Source organism: Nycticebus coucang, chromosome 3 (assembly GCF_027406575.1).
Source record: "Nycticebus coucang isolate mNycCou1 chromosome 3, mNycCou1.pri, whole genome shotgun sequence".
NCBI classification, from domain to species: Eukaryota; Metazoa; Chordata; class Mammalia; order Primates; family Lorisidae; genus Nycticebus; species Nycticebus coucang.
Window position 1 is genome coordinate 106,610,552 of NC_069782.1, and position 11,792 is coordinate 106,622,343.

Below are 11,792 nucleotides of genomic sequence, written 5' to 3' on the forward strand. Positions count from 1 at the left end.
GATCTGTTGTGTTATTCTTTTGTTTTCAATTTCATTTAATTCTGCTCTAATTTTGGTTATTTCTTTTCTTCTACTGGGTTTGGGGTTGGACTGTTCTTCCTTTTCCAGTTGCTTGAGATGTCCCATTAAGTTGTTAAGTTCCTCTCTTTCCGTTCTCTTGAGGAAGGCTTGCAGTGCTATAAATTTCCCTCTAAGAACTGCCTTTGCGGTGTCCCAGAGGTTCTGATAGTTTGTGTCTTCATTGTCGTTTTGTTCCAAAAAATTGGCGATTTCTTTCTTAATCTCATCTCTGACCCAGCTATCATTCAGCATAAGGTTATTTAACTTCCATGTTTTTGTATGAGTATGCAGATTCCTGTTGTTACTCAATTCAAGTTTTATTCCATGATGGTCCGAGAAGATGCATGGAATAATTTCTATTCCTTTAAATTTACTGAGGTTAGACTTGTGACCTAAAATGTGGTCAATTTTGGAGTAAGTTCTGTGGGCTGGTGAGAAGTATGTGTATTCAGTTTTGTTGGGATGAAATGTTCTGTAGATGTCTGCTAAATCTAAATATTGGATGGTTAGGTTTAAATCTAAGATTTCTTTGCTCAGCTTCTTGCTGGAGGATCGATCCAACACTGCCAAAGGAGTGTTGAAATCTCCGATGATTATGGAGCTGGAGGAAATCAAGTTACTCATGTCTGTTAGAGTTTCTCTTATAAATTGAGGTGCATTCTGGTTGGGTGCATAGATATTAATAATTGAGATCTCATCATATTGAGTATTACCCTTAACAAATATGAAGTGACCATTCTTGTCCTTCCTTACTTTTGATGGTTTAAAGCCTATTGTATCTGCAAATAAAATTGCAACACCTGCTTTTTTCTGATTACCATTTGCCTGAAATATGGATGACCATCCTTTCACCCTGAGTCTGTATTTGTCTTTTAAGTTGAGATGTGACTCTTGTATGCAACAAATATCTGGCTTGAGTTTTTGTATCCAGTCAGCTAACCTATGCCTCTTTAGAGGACAGTTTAAGCCATTCACATTGATGGAGAGTATTGATAAGTCTGGTGGAATTTTGGGTATCGAGTTTTTCAAAGGTCCAGTGGACATTTTTAATCCTTTCGCCAGTGTGGAAGTTGGAGTTTGATCCGAAGTTTCTGAGTGAGTTTACTTTTGTGGTATAGGATTGGGTTGGTCATTGTGGAGGATAGGTCTGAGAATATCCTGAAGAGCTGGTTTACTTATGGCAAATTTTTTCAACATATGAATGTCATTGAAGTATTTAATTTCTCCATCATAGATGAAACTCAGTTTAGCTGGATACAAGATCCTGGGTTGAAAGTTATTTTGCTTTAGGAGATTAAAAGTTGATGACCACCCTCTTCTGGCTTGAAAAGTTTCAGCAGAGAGATCTGCAGTTATTCTAATATTTTTACCTTTGTACGTAATAGTTTTCTTTCGCCGGACTACTTTGAGAATCTTCTCTTTCATGTTAACTTTAGTGAAGCTAATTATGATATGTCTGGGGGATGACTTATTGGGGTTGAATCGTGCTGGGGTTCTGAAGCTGTCTGCTATCTGAATTTCAGATTCTCTAGGTATGTCTGGAAAATTCTCTTTCATAATTTCATGCAGAAGGGCCTCTGTGCCCTTGGAGGCCACTTCATCGTTCTCAGAAATCCCTATAATTCTTATATTGCTTTTTTTTCGAATTATCTGAGAGCTCTCTGAGTGCGTGATCCATTTTTGCTCTCCACTTCTCTTCCTCTTTGAGAGATTGGGAGCGTTCGAAGACTTTATCTTCAATGTCAGAAATCCTTTCTTCTGCTTGCTCCATTCTGTTGCTGAGGGATTCTACTGTATTTTTCATATCTTTGAGGGCTGTAAGTTCTTGCTTCAGTGTGTCTAAGTCTTTGGTGGTTTTGTCTTTAAATTCGTTAAATTCTTGAGACAACTTTTGAATTTCTCCTCAAATTCCTAATTCCATTTTATTAATCTTGTCTGCCATCCAAAGTCTGAATTCGATTTCTGACATCTCAGCCAGTTGTTTATGAATGGGATCTTCAATCACATCTGCCGTATCTTTTCTTGGGGGGGGTTGATCTATTCTGGTTATTCATGTTACCAGAGTTTTTCCACTGATTCCGCCCCGTGGTTATTTTACTCCCTTTGGTTTTTCCCCTGGGGCTTTATCGAGGGGCCGTACAGTGTTGTGGCCTGAGAAACTGGGGCCCTGTCTGGTGTGGTGGAGCAAAGTGGTTCTGTCTTGTTTTCAGCTGGTTTCTGTTTGATCCTATTGCAACTTCTACTCTGGCTTGAAGTCTCAGGTGTGTGGAAAAATCAGCAATTAAGTCACCCCGCCCGCCCACCTCTGGCTCCAGTTGGAAAAGGAGAATCAAACCTTCCTACAACCGCACACCCAGGGCACCGCCTGAAAAGTCCTCAGTCTATTAGCCCAGTTCAAAAGGTCCAAATCAACTGTCTCAATCGGCACCTGTCTCGGGTGGGAGAGTTCAAGAGGTCTCTGGGAACTGGATCACAGGGGCCCGGTGACCCTCTGACACGGCTCACCCCAGTGCAGCGTGGAGTCAGGAGGAGCCACCCAGCAAACAGAGCAGTCTGGGAAGGTTGACGTCTCCTTCCCCACTTTGCCCCTCCGTCGGACCCAGTCCCTGGTATCTCTGCAGATGGCTAACCCAGTTGCCTGCAGTGAACAGACACTCCAGGGGTTTGCACCTGCCTGAATCGCAAGGAAGTCTGCCAGGCCCCCGCAGACTGCCGCTATCTAGCAGGAGGAGATGGGGCCTGACATCTTTGAGTGCTTGATGCAGGTGATGGGAAGGAGGTGTTCACTCAGGCTTAGCCCCGTCCCTGATGGATGCTGCTAACAGAATAGAACACACAACTTTGCAGGGTTCTGTCTCTGTTCCTGCCGAAATCGCCTACAGAAGACGGGCTGTTCTGAGTTCAAACTTGCTGCTGGAGCTTTGTATCTTCTTTGCTACTGGAGGTTTGCGTCCGATCACCTCTCTGGGTCAGCCCCGCCCTGGAAGCTTCCCGGGTTTGTGAGCAGTGTCAGGAAATCCCCCGCTCACCGGTGGCCTCCTCTGGTTGCCCAGGGAGACAGGGGGTGTGGCCTCAGAATATCCAGAAGTGAGCGTTCTGCCGTTAAAGAAAAAACGTCTGTTGATCTACCTCCAGGGAACTGCTGCTCTGGTGTGGGCACTCAGCCGACCCTTTTCTCCTCTGTCTCGCGCCCCAGAGTCAGCACTGAGTGGCCGCAGTTTATGCTGGGTCCACACCCCTCAAGAGATCCCCCAAGAATCCAAACTCTTGGGGGATAGGCCCCCAGATCCCGATTGGGAGTGGTGGGAAGCTAGAGTTTCATTCAGTTTTACGCCCGCCCGGGGAGGGCTGTTGCACCGCACCACAGGGAAGTGCCGCCAAGGCTTGATTTCCCCTCAGCAGAGTGCCCTCTCCTTGCTCATGTGTCTCAGAGTCAGCGCTGACCTGACGCAGCTCGGGCACTGTGCACTCCCCTCCAGAAATCACCCAAGGATCCGAACTCCTGGGGGATAGGCCTCCAGACCCCGAGTGAGAGTAGGGGCTCTCAGCTCTCAGCGGGGAAGATAGAGTTTTATTCAGTTTTGTGCCCGGCCCTGTAATGTTGGCCAGGGAGGGCTGCTGCACCTAATCTGCAGGGAAGTGCCGCCGAGGCGTGACTCCCCCTCAGTAGAGTGCTTTCTCCTCGCCCGCGCATCTCAGAGTCAGCGCTGACCAGTCGCGGCTCGGGCACTGTGCGCTCCCCTCAAGAAATCACCCAAGGATCCGAACTCCTGGGGGACAGGTCCCCAGACCCCGAGTGAGAGTGGGGGGGAAGCTAGAGTTTCATTCAGTTTTATGTCTGGCTGTATTGATGCACGGGGAGCCTGCTGCCCCGCACCACAGGGAAGTGCTGCCGAGGCGTGACTCCCCCTCAGCCCGGTGCCCTCTCCTCACTCGCGTGCCTCAGAGTCAATGCTGACCAGTCACAACTCGGGGACTGTCCACTCCCCTTGAGAAATCACTCAAGGATCCGAACTCCTGGGGGACAGGCCTCCAGACCTCAGTGGGCGGGAGGGGAGTGTTGGGGATTCAGGGTTGCCAGCAAAGGATTTTCAAAGTTTTATTCAGTTTTATGCCCGGCAGGAGAACGCCACAGCACCCCAGTAGGGGAGGTAGGTCCAGGTTTTTAGAAGGTCTCTCCCATGGAGTGTAGTGGGAGGGCCTTTAATTTCCACCCGCTTGTTTAATTGTGGGGCTCTTGAGCCGGTCTCATGGGGGAGGGGGACTCCCGTCCGCTTGGTGGTGGATTTTGTACCTTTTGTTTGCGTCCTTGTGATCACTGCTTGCCTCAGTGGTGTTGATGTGCGTTCTTCAACCTTCTCTCTTGGTGAGGCTCAAGTCCACCAGGATACTTACTAAATTCCTGTCCCTTAACTCTCCTTCTGGACAGGAGCCTCTGTTGAAAGCTGGGTTCAGTCCACCATCTTGTCTCCCTCTCCAAGACACTCTTAGGTGAAGAAAAACTAAGGGAATTTATCACCAGTAAGCCATCCCTAAAGGAAGTTCTTGAAACAAAAAGGAAATATTTAAAGAAGGAATCTTGGAACAACAGAAAGGAATAAATACCAATAGAAACAACAAAAATTTAAGTAAATACAATACATTCTTCTGCTCTTGACATTTTTTTTAATTTTTTAATTTTTTTTACATATACATGTGTTTATTAGGTTTCCACTTTTTCCTTCACAGAATTAAAAAGGCTTAAAATTTAATAACAAATACCTTAATGTTTAAGGTAAGGACTAGAAACAAAACCTCGCCTGTGGCTCAGTTGGTAGGGCGCCGGCCCCATATACCGAGGGTGGCGGGTTCAAACCCGGCCCTGGCTGAACTGCAACCAAAAAATAGCTGGGTGTTGTGGCGGGCACCTGTAGTCCCGGCTACTCGGGAGGCTGAGGCAAGAGAATCACTTAGACCCAGGAGTTGGAGGTTGCTGTGAGCTTTGTGATGCCATGGCACTCTACCGAGGGCCATAAAGTGAGACTCTTGTCTCTACAAAAAAAAAAAAAAAAAAGAATGAACAACAATAAATACATTCAGAAAATTTCTAACCTACATTTCTAGATTATATTTGATGGTTAAAGCAAAATGTATAATGTGTGATATGGTTCTCCACAAATACAAATATATGAGGAGTTGGGTTATAAACAGAAGAGGGAAAAGAACTTTAAGGGAGGTGAGGTTTGTACTCTTCGTTCAAATTTGTCTATACCTTGATAGTAGTAGTTGTTATACAAATTACCCATGTGATAAAATGTTTTGGAACATTATATTTACACGTTGTACCAATGTCAATTTCCTGCATTTGATATTGTTCTGTAGTTATATAAGATGCCATAGAGGGAATATTCATGTGTCTCCCAAATTCATATGTTGAAGCCAAATCCTCAATATGGCGGTATTGGGAGGTAGGACCCTTGGGGGGTGATTAGGTCATTAGGGTGGGTCTCTCATATTTAGGATTAGTGCCCTTGTAAGATGACCCCAGAGTCTTCCCTTGCCCCTTCTGTCATGTGAGGGTTGCAGGGAAAAGACAGCTATGAAGCAAAGAGTGGGCCCTCACCAGACACCAACTACCAGCATCTTCAACTTGGACTTCTCAGCCTCTAGAACTGTGTTAATTAAATTTCTTTTGTTTAAAAGCCACCTGTCTATGGTAGTTTGTCATAGCAGCTCAAATGGGTTAAGACATAGCCTCTACCAGCGGGATTTGATGACACAATGTCTCACAGGAAGTTTTCAGCTCCCAGACATGGATCTCTGGGCTTCTTGCCTCAGAAGCGCAGCAGCAAGCATTGTGGGAAGGTGAAGAGCTTCCCCAAGGATGATCCATCTAAGCCTGTCCACCTCACAGCCTTCCCGGGATACAAGGCTGGCATGACCCACATCATGCAGGAAGTCAATAGGCCAGGATCTAAGGTGAACAAGAAGGAAGTTGTAGAGGATGTGACCATTGTGGAGACACCACCCATGGTGGTTGTAGGCATTGTGGGCTATGAGGAAATGCCTGGAGGCCTCCGGACTTTCAAGACCATCTTTGCTGAGCATATCAGCGATGAGTGCAAAAGGTGCCTCTATAAGAACTGGCATAAATCTAAGAAGAAGGCCTTCACCAAATACTGCAAGAAATGGCAGGATGAGGATGGTAAGAAACAGCTAGAGAAGGATTTCAGCAGCATGAAGAAGTACTGCCAAGTCATCCGCATCATTGCCCACACCCAGATGCGCCTGCTTCCTCTATGCCAAAAGAAAGCCCATCTGATGGAGATCCAGGTGAATGGAGGCACCATGGCCGAGAAGCTAGACTGGGCCAGGGAAAGGCTGGAGCACCAGGTGCCTGTGAACCAAGTGTCTGGGCAGGATGAGATGATCGACGTCATCAGTGTGACCAAGGGCAAAGGCTACAAAGGGGTGACCAGTCGTTGGCATACCAAGAAGCTGCCACACAAGACCCACCGAGGGCTGCGTAAGGTTGCCTGTATCGGGGCACGGCATCCTGCCCGTGTGGTTTTCTCCATGGTATCGGCTGGGCAGAAAGGCTACCATCACTGCACGGAAATCAATAAAAAATTTGTAAGATCAGCCAAGGCTACCTTATCATGGATGGTAAACTGATCAAGAACAATGCCTGTACTGATTATGACCTGTCTGACAAGAGCATTAATCCTCTGGGTGGTTTTGTCCACTATGGTGAAGTGACCAATGATTTTGTCATGCTGAAAGGCTGTGTGGTGGGAACCAAGAAGTGAGTGCTCACACTCCGCAAGTCTTTGTTGGTACAGACGAAACGGCGAGCTCTGGAGAAGATTGACCTTAAGTTCATCGACACCACCTCTAAGTTTGGCCATGGCTGCTTCCAGACTATGGAGGAGAAGAAAGCAATCATGGGACCACTTAAGAAAGACCGAATTGCTAAAGAAGAAGGAGCTTAATGTCAGGAACAGACTGTACAGCTCGTGGGATCTCAATAAAAGTTGTTTTCTAATGACAAAAAAAAAAAAAGAAAAAAGAAAAGACATAGCCTGTAGCCCCTGGAAAAAAAACTAGGTGAGGCGTATTGGGACCTCTACATATTGTTGTTGCAACTTTCTGCAAATTTATAATTTTTAAAAAATGTTTAATGACTCTAAAAAGGTAATAGAGCTTCTATTTGGGATGATGAAAAAGTTTTGGAAAAAAGTAATCATAATGGTTGTACAATATTATCAGTATGCTTAATGCCACTGAATTATATACTTAAAATGGTTAAAGTGGTAAATTATACCATGTTAAAAAATTGACTATAGGAAGACTGTCTTTTCCTAGGATTATCAAATTTAATCTTTTAAAAAATATGAAATTGATCCTGGGCAAAGAGAGGAAATGTTTTCAGTCTCTCAGTATTTAGGATTTAAATGATTCATTTTTAAGATGACAAACCAGAAAGTAAACATTCCCATTCACCTCCCTTCACCCTCCTAAAGATGTTTGATGCCATCTGGTAAGGAGGTGAAAAGATTGAGTTTCCAGAGGGATTAGTATAGGCAGGCTGTTTAAAGTAGTAAGTTAGCAGAGAGGCTTTTAACTTGCAGTGACAAATGGCTTTGGGCTACGATCAAGTTCTACAAATAGATTAAGCCCTTTTTCTTCTTAGGAATAAAACTGGCCTGTCAAGTACTAAAAATAGGTTGCTAATCACCTGCCTATTTTCTTACCATCATTTTTTTTTAAACTCTCCTGGCCAGACCTTAGTAATTCTCACTCAACTAATTAAGAAATTAACTGTACAGTTCTTTAATTCTCATTATCAGAGCTTTGCCTGATAAATTAACTCTTTTAAACATGTTTATGGTTTCTTATACCAAAAAGTACAATTGTAGCAGGAAATAAAATATCTAAGCAATCCAGTCCTGGGAAAATTTTGAATCCAGCAGGCAATTCAAAGCTCCTTCTTAAATCTTGTTCATCCCAGTTTTTTTCAATAAATAAAAGTTTTTTATTTGAGATTAATTTTATATTGTTTGGACTTTCATGGTGAATACTGGTGAGTCTGTTAAAGATTAGCCTTGGAAAAATCCAATCAACCCTTCATTTTTCCAAAAGAGCCTGTATTTCCAAGTGTTTTAAGACTGTAGCAAAAAAATATCAGTCTCCTCAGGACACCTCATGTTTTAGTGGCAGATTTCTCTAAGCCTTTTCAGATAAGTTTTTCTGCTGTTTGATTTTGTTCACTTGATTCATTTTCCTATAAAGTGAAAGTCTTCACATTTTCTAAGCAAAGTATCTGTGACAGCTGGCAGGGCATTTTATATTTCCCATGATTAAAAAGACACCTAACAACAATAATAGCTCTTTTATTTTATTTACATCCCTTCTTGTTCCAGAGTAGATTTTAAGGTAGTTGTAATATTAACAGGAGTTGTCATTTAATAAGTGTTCACTACACATCAGGGGCTGCACTGGGGAATTTTATGTGAAGGTTAAGAGCACATTTGTGGAGCCCAACGTACCTAGTTCAAATCCCAGTTCAAACACTTACCATAATGACATGTGGATGGATTTTGCACTTTTTTTTAGCCTCTCCCTTTGTAAAATGGGGGGAAAACATTGTTCCCATTAATGATGAAGTTTAACTGAGATGTAGACAACTTAACATAAGCTGTAACTTGTAGAAAGCACTCAGTAGAAGCAAGTCTCATCAGTATCAATTTGATCCTTGTGATGTCACAAAATACACAGTGTTCTTCGACATCACACTAGCTTAGAATTATTAAGCAATTTGTCCTAACTAGGCAGGGTCTGAATTCCTGTTTGTCGGCCCCTGCAGTCCAGGATTCTTTCCTGGCTGCTATGGTTCTATTTATTCTATTCATTTTATTATAACAGTAATGCTCAGAACAGCCACATTACAAGTGGAGGTTAAAAAACAAACCCTAATATGGGTTTGTTAGTTCTCACTACAGTTGTGTCTTCCAGGCATTTTATTTTTTCTATTTATTCATGCTCTGTCTTTGGCAAAGTAAAGGTCCTGATGGCTGGATCACAAAATTGCCTGATCTGTGACTGAGAAAGGGGGTCTTGCTGCAGGATTTAGGAGGGGATACAGAGCCTCAAATGCCTGGACTACCTGCTAATGCTTAGCCTGAAAATAGACACAAGTGGGCTGTCCAGGTGGCTATTTTGCTTGAATGCTGCTCCATCAAATTGGAGCTCTTTAGGCACACACCAGTCATGGCTGCAAACTACAGGAGCCGCTTGGGGTGTTTTATTACATGGTGTTGTTCAACTATGATGATGCATGAGACAGATGACTGCCACCATGGAAACGACATTGTCACCCTGTACTGTTCATTCGTGTTATCTTCCCAATCCTTAACACCTTTCCTAATAACGCTTACTTGTTTGTCTATGTTTTGTATATGTCATGTTTTGCTTCAGCTTTGTTTAGCTGGATCAGCAAGATTTGTTATTATTTCTTTTTTTTTTTTTTTTTGTAGAGACAGAGTCTCACTTTATGGCCCTCAGTAGAGTTCCATGGCATCACACAGCTCACAGTAACCTCCAACTCCTGGGCTTAAGCGATTCTCTTGCCTCAGCCTCCCGAGCAGCTGGGACTACAGGCGCCCGCCACAACGCCCGGCTATTTTCTGGTTGCAGTTTGGCCGGGGCTGGGTTTGAACCCGCCACCCTCGGTATATGGGGCCGGCGCCCTACTCACTGAGCCACAGGCGCCGCCTGTTATTATTTCTTCATCTGCTCCTCCTCTTCCCTCCTCTTCTGTCTCCTCCTCCTTCTCTCTTCCTTTCTCTTCTTCTTTTCTTTCATCATCATTATTATGATTGTCGTTGTTGCTTTTCCATGTCTCCCCAAACTTATCAATTCCATTTGGAAATTACTCTGAATATTTCCCAAAACTTTTCTTTCAAAATAATGGCTTGCAAATCCATGGCTGCTACTCATCTTGCTAGGAACAGCCTGCCTAATTTTTTTTCAACACCTGTTGCCTGATAAAAATGTATTTTCTCAACTAGTATATGATCCCCTCACTTGCCTCATGCTACCTGATTGAAAACTCCCATTTTAGTTTTATGGCTTCAGCTGTCACCTTTGTAAATTACAGAGCCAGCTTCATGAGACACTGCTGCAGCCAGGAATTCATTTCAAACTGATATTTGTGGTGTGACCACATGTGGCCCTATTTGTTCACTGAAACCTGCAAGAATGAGAATGCAGACATTTTAAAATCTCACCAGGCTTTCATCTCTCTTGCTGGGCTGTCCCTTGGCTGACACAGACCATTATTTTCCCCTCACTCACTCAGCCTCTCTGATTTGCTTTCTACAACCCTACATATTTCTCATCAGTTTGTTGTGAGTTCTGACACATCCCAAGTAAGTTATTTATTTTGACAACTGTGTGTGTAATACACCTAATGTGGGATGAACCTAGGAGTCAGATAACCGGTTATTTTAGTCCTGGGAAACAACTTCATTATCTTGTGAAATATACTTTCAACACTCAATCCTAGCAAGTAATGAATGATATTGTGTAACGCGTTCGCAGCAATTACCTTTGGAAATGAAGACTCCCTCTGGTGCTATTGATAGAATGTGAGGTGAGACCCTTTTTCTTGTAGAAGCTGGGGTTTCTATGCAAGTCCAGCAATCACGCAATGCAAGCACAGAACAGCTATGAGACCAGACTGGGGTGATGACCTGTTCACCCTTCTGCCCTGCAGACCCCAAACCCCACCACTTCGGGCTCAGCCTTGCCACAGGCTCAAAGACCAATCCTGACTCTGGTTAGAGGGGAGGGAATTTATGGATCCTTAGATCAACGGCCTTCTCCTTTGTCATCAGCCAGCCTTTATCTGGTTCTACAGTGGCCGCATGCCCTGATGCACACAGTTGGACCAGCCAGGTGTCGTGGGAGTGAGTTCTCTATCTCCTTCTGTTGTTTGTTTTATTGAGCAGCATTTAGGTATTGGGGGTCTCCCAGCTTCTAAACAGTGTCTCCTTCCAGGGGGCACATTGCTATTTCTTCTGAGGACCGTTTAGGGTTCATCCCTGTGGGAAGTGATGGCATGACCCAACCTTCTTCTCTACCCTATGTCCCTAAATGTGGTTCAGCATGCAGCCCCTGTGCATGCCCACGTCTCATCCCCCTATTCCTCTGTTCTGCCCTCTGGAGGTTCCCAGCAAACCGATTTAAACCCTGGCTACTGTCACCAGCAGTGCCGTACTAAATGTCGCGGGTGTTCCTCTCCCCCTTCCTGGGCTCTTGAGCTCTCAGGCTCCCTCTGCCCCCCTCCTCCATACTCCTGCACCATCATTCTCATCAACTTTCAAATGTAGCCGCGTCACTGGCCTCTTACATAATGGCGTGACTGTCCCAGACATTTCTGACTGCAGAGTGATTGGCACATATCAAATTCCATCCCACTGAGGAGAGAAAAATACAGCTTTCTCCAAAGGGCAACCTTCTCTCCCCATTTCCAGCTTTTTTTTTTTTTTTTTTACATAATCAAGATGAATAGAAAAGGTGCTTAGAATGATCTTTCTTTGTAAGAGTTATGGTAATCTGGCTGCCAGGGCTTCCCCTAAATTCAGAATGCATGGGACTTTGTGCCTGGTTCATCGGCTATGACTGTTTGTCAGCAACTCCAGAGATCCAGGAAATGTTCCCAGTTGGCACCTGATACCTTCCATTTTATA

General features: G+C 44.1%; 1 pseudogene across 1 annotated transcript; it reads left to right on the forward strand.

The window, feature by feature from the left end:
* The first annotated feature begins 5,805 nt into the window (after nt 1-5,805).
* Nucleotides 5,806-7,047, forward strand: LOC128581531 (60S ribosomal protein L3-like; annotated as a pseudogene). Its single transcript, XR_008378865.1, has one exon. The product of XR_008378865.1 is annotated as a 60S ribosomal protein L3-like (transcript).
* The last annotated feature ends 4,745 nt before the right edge of the window (nt 7,048-11,792 follow it).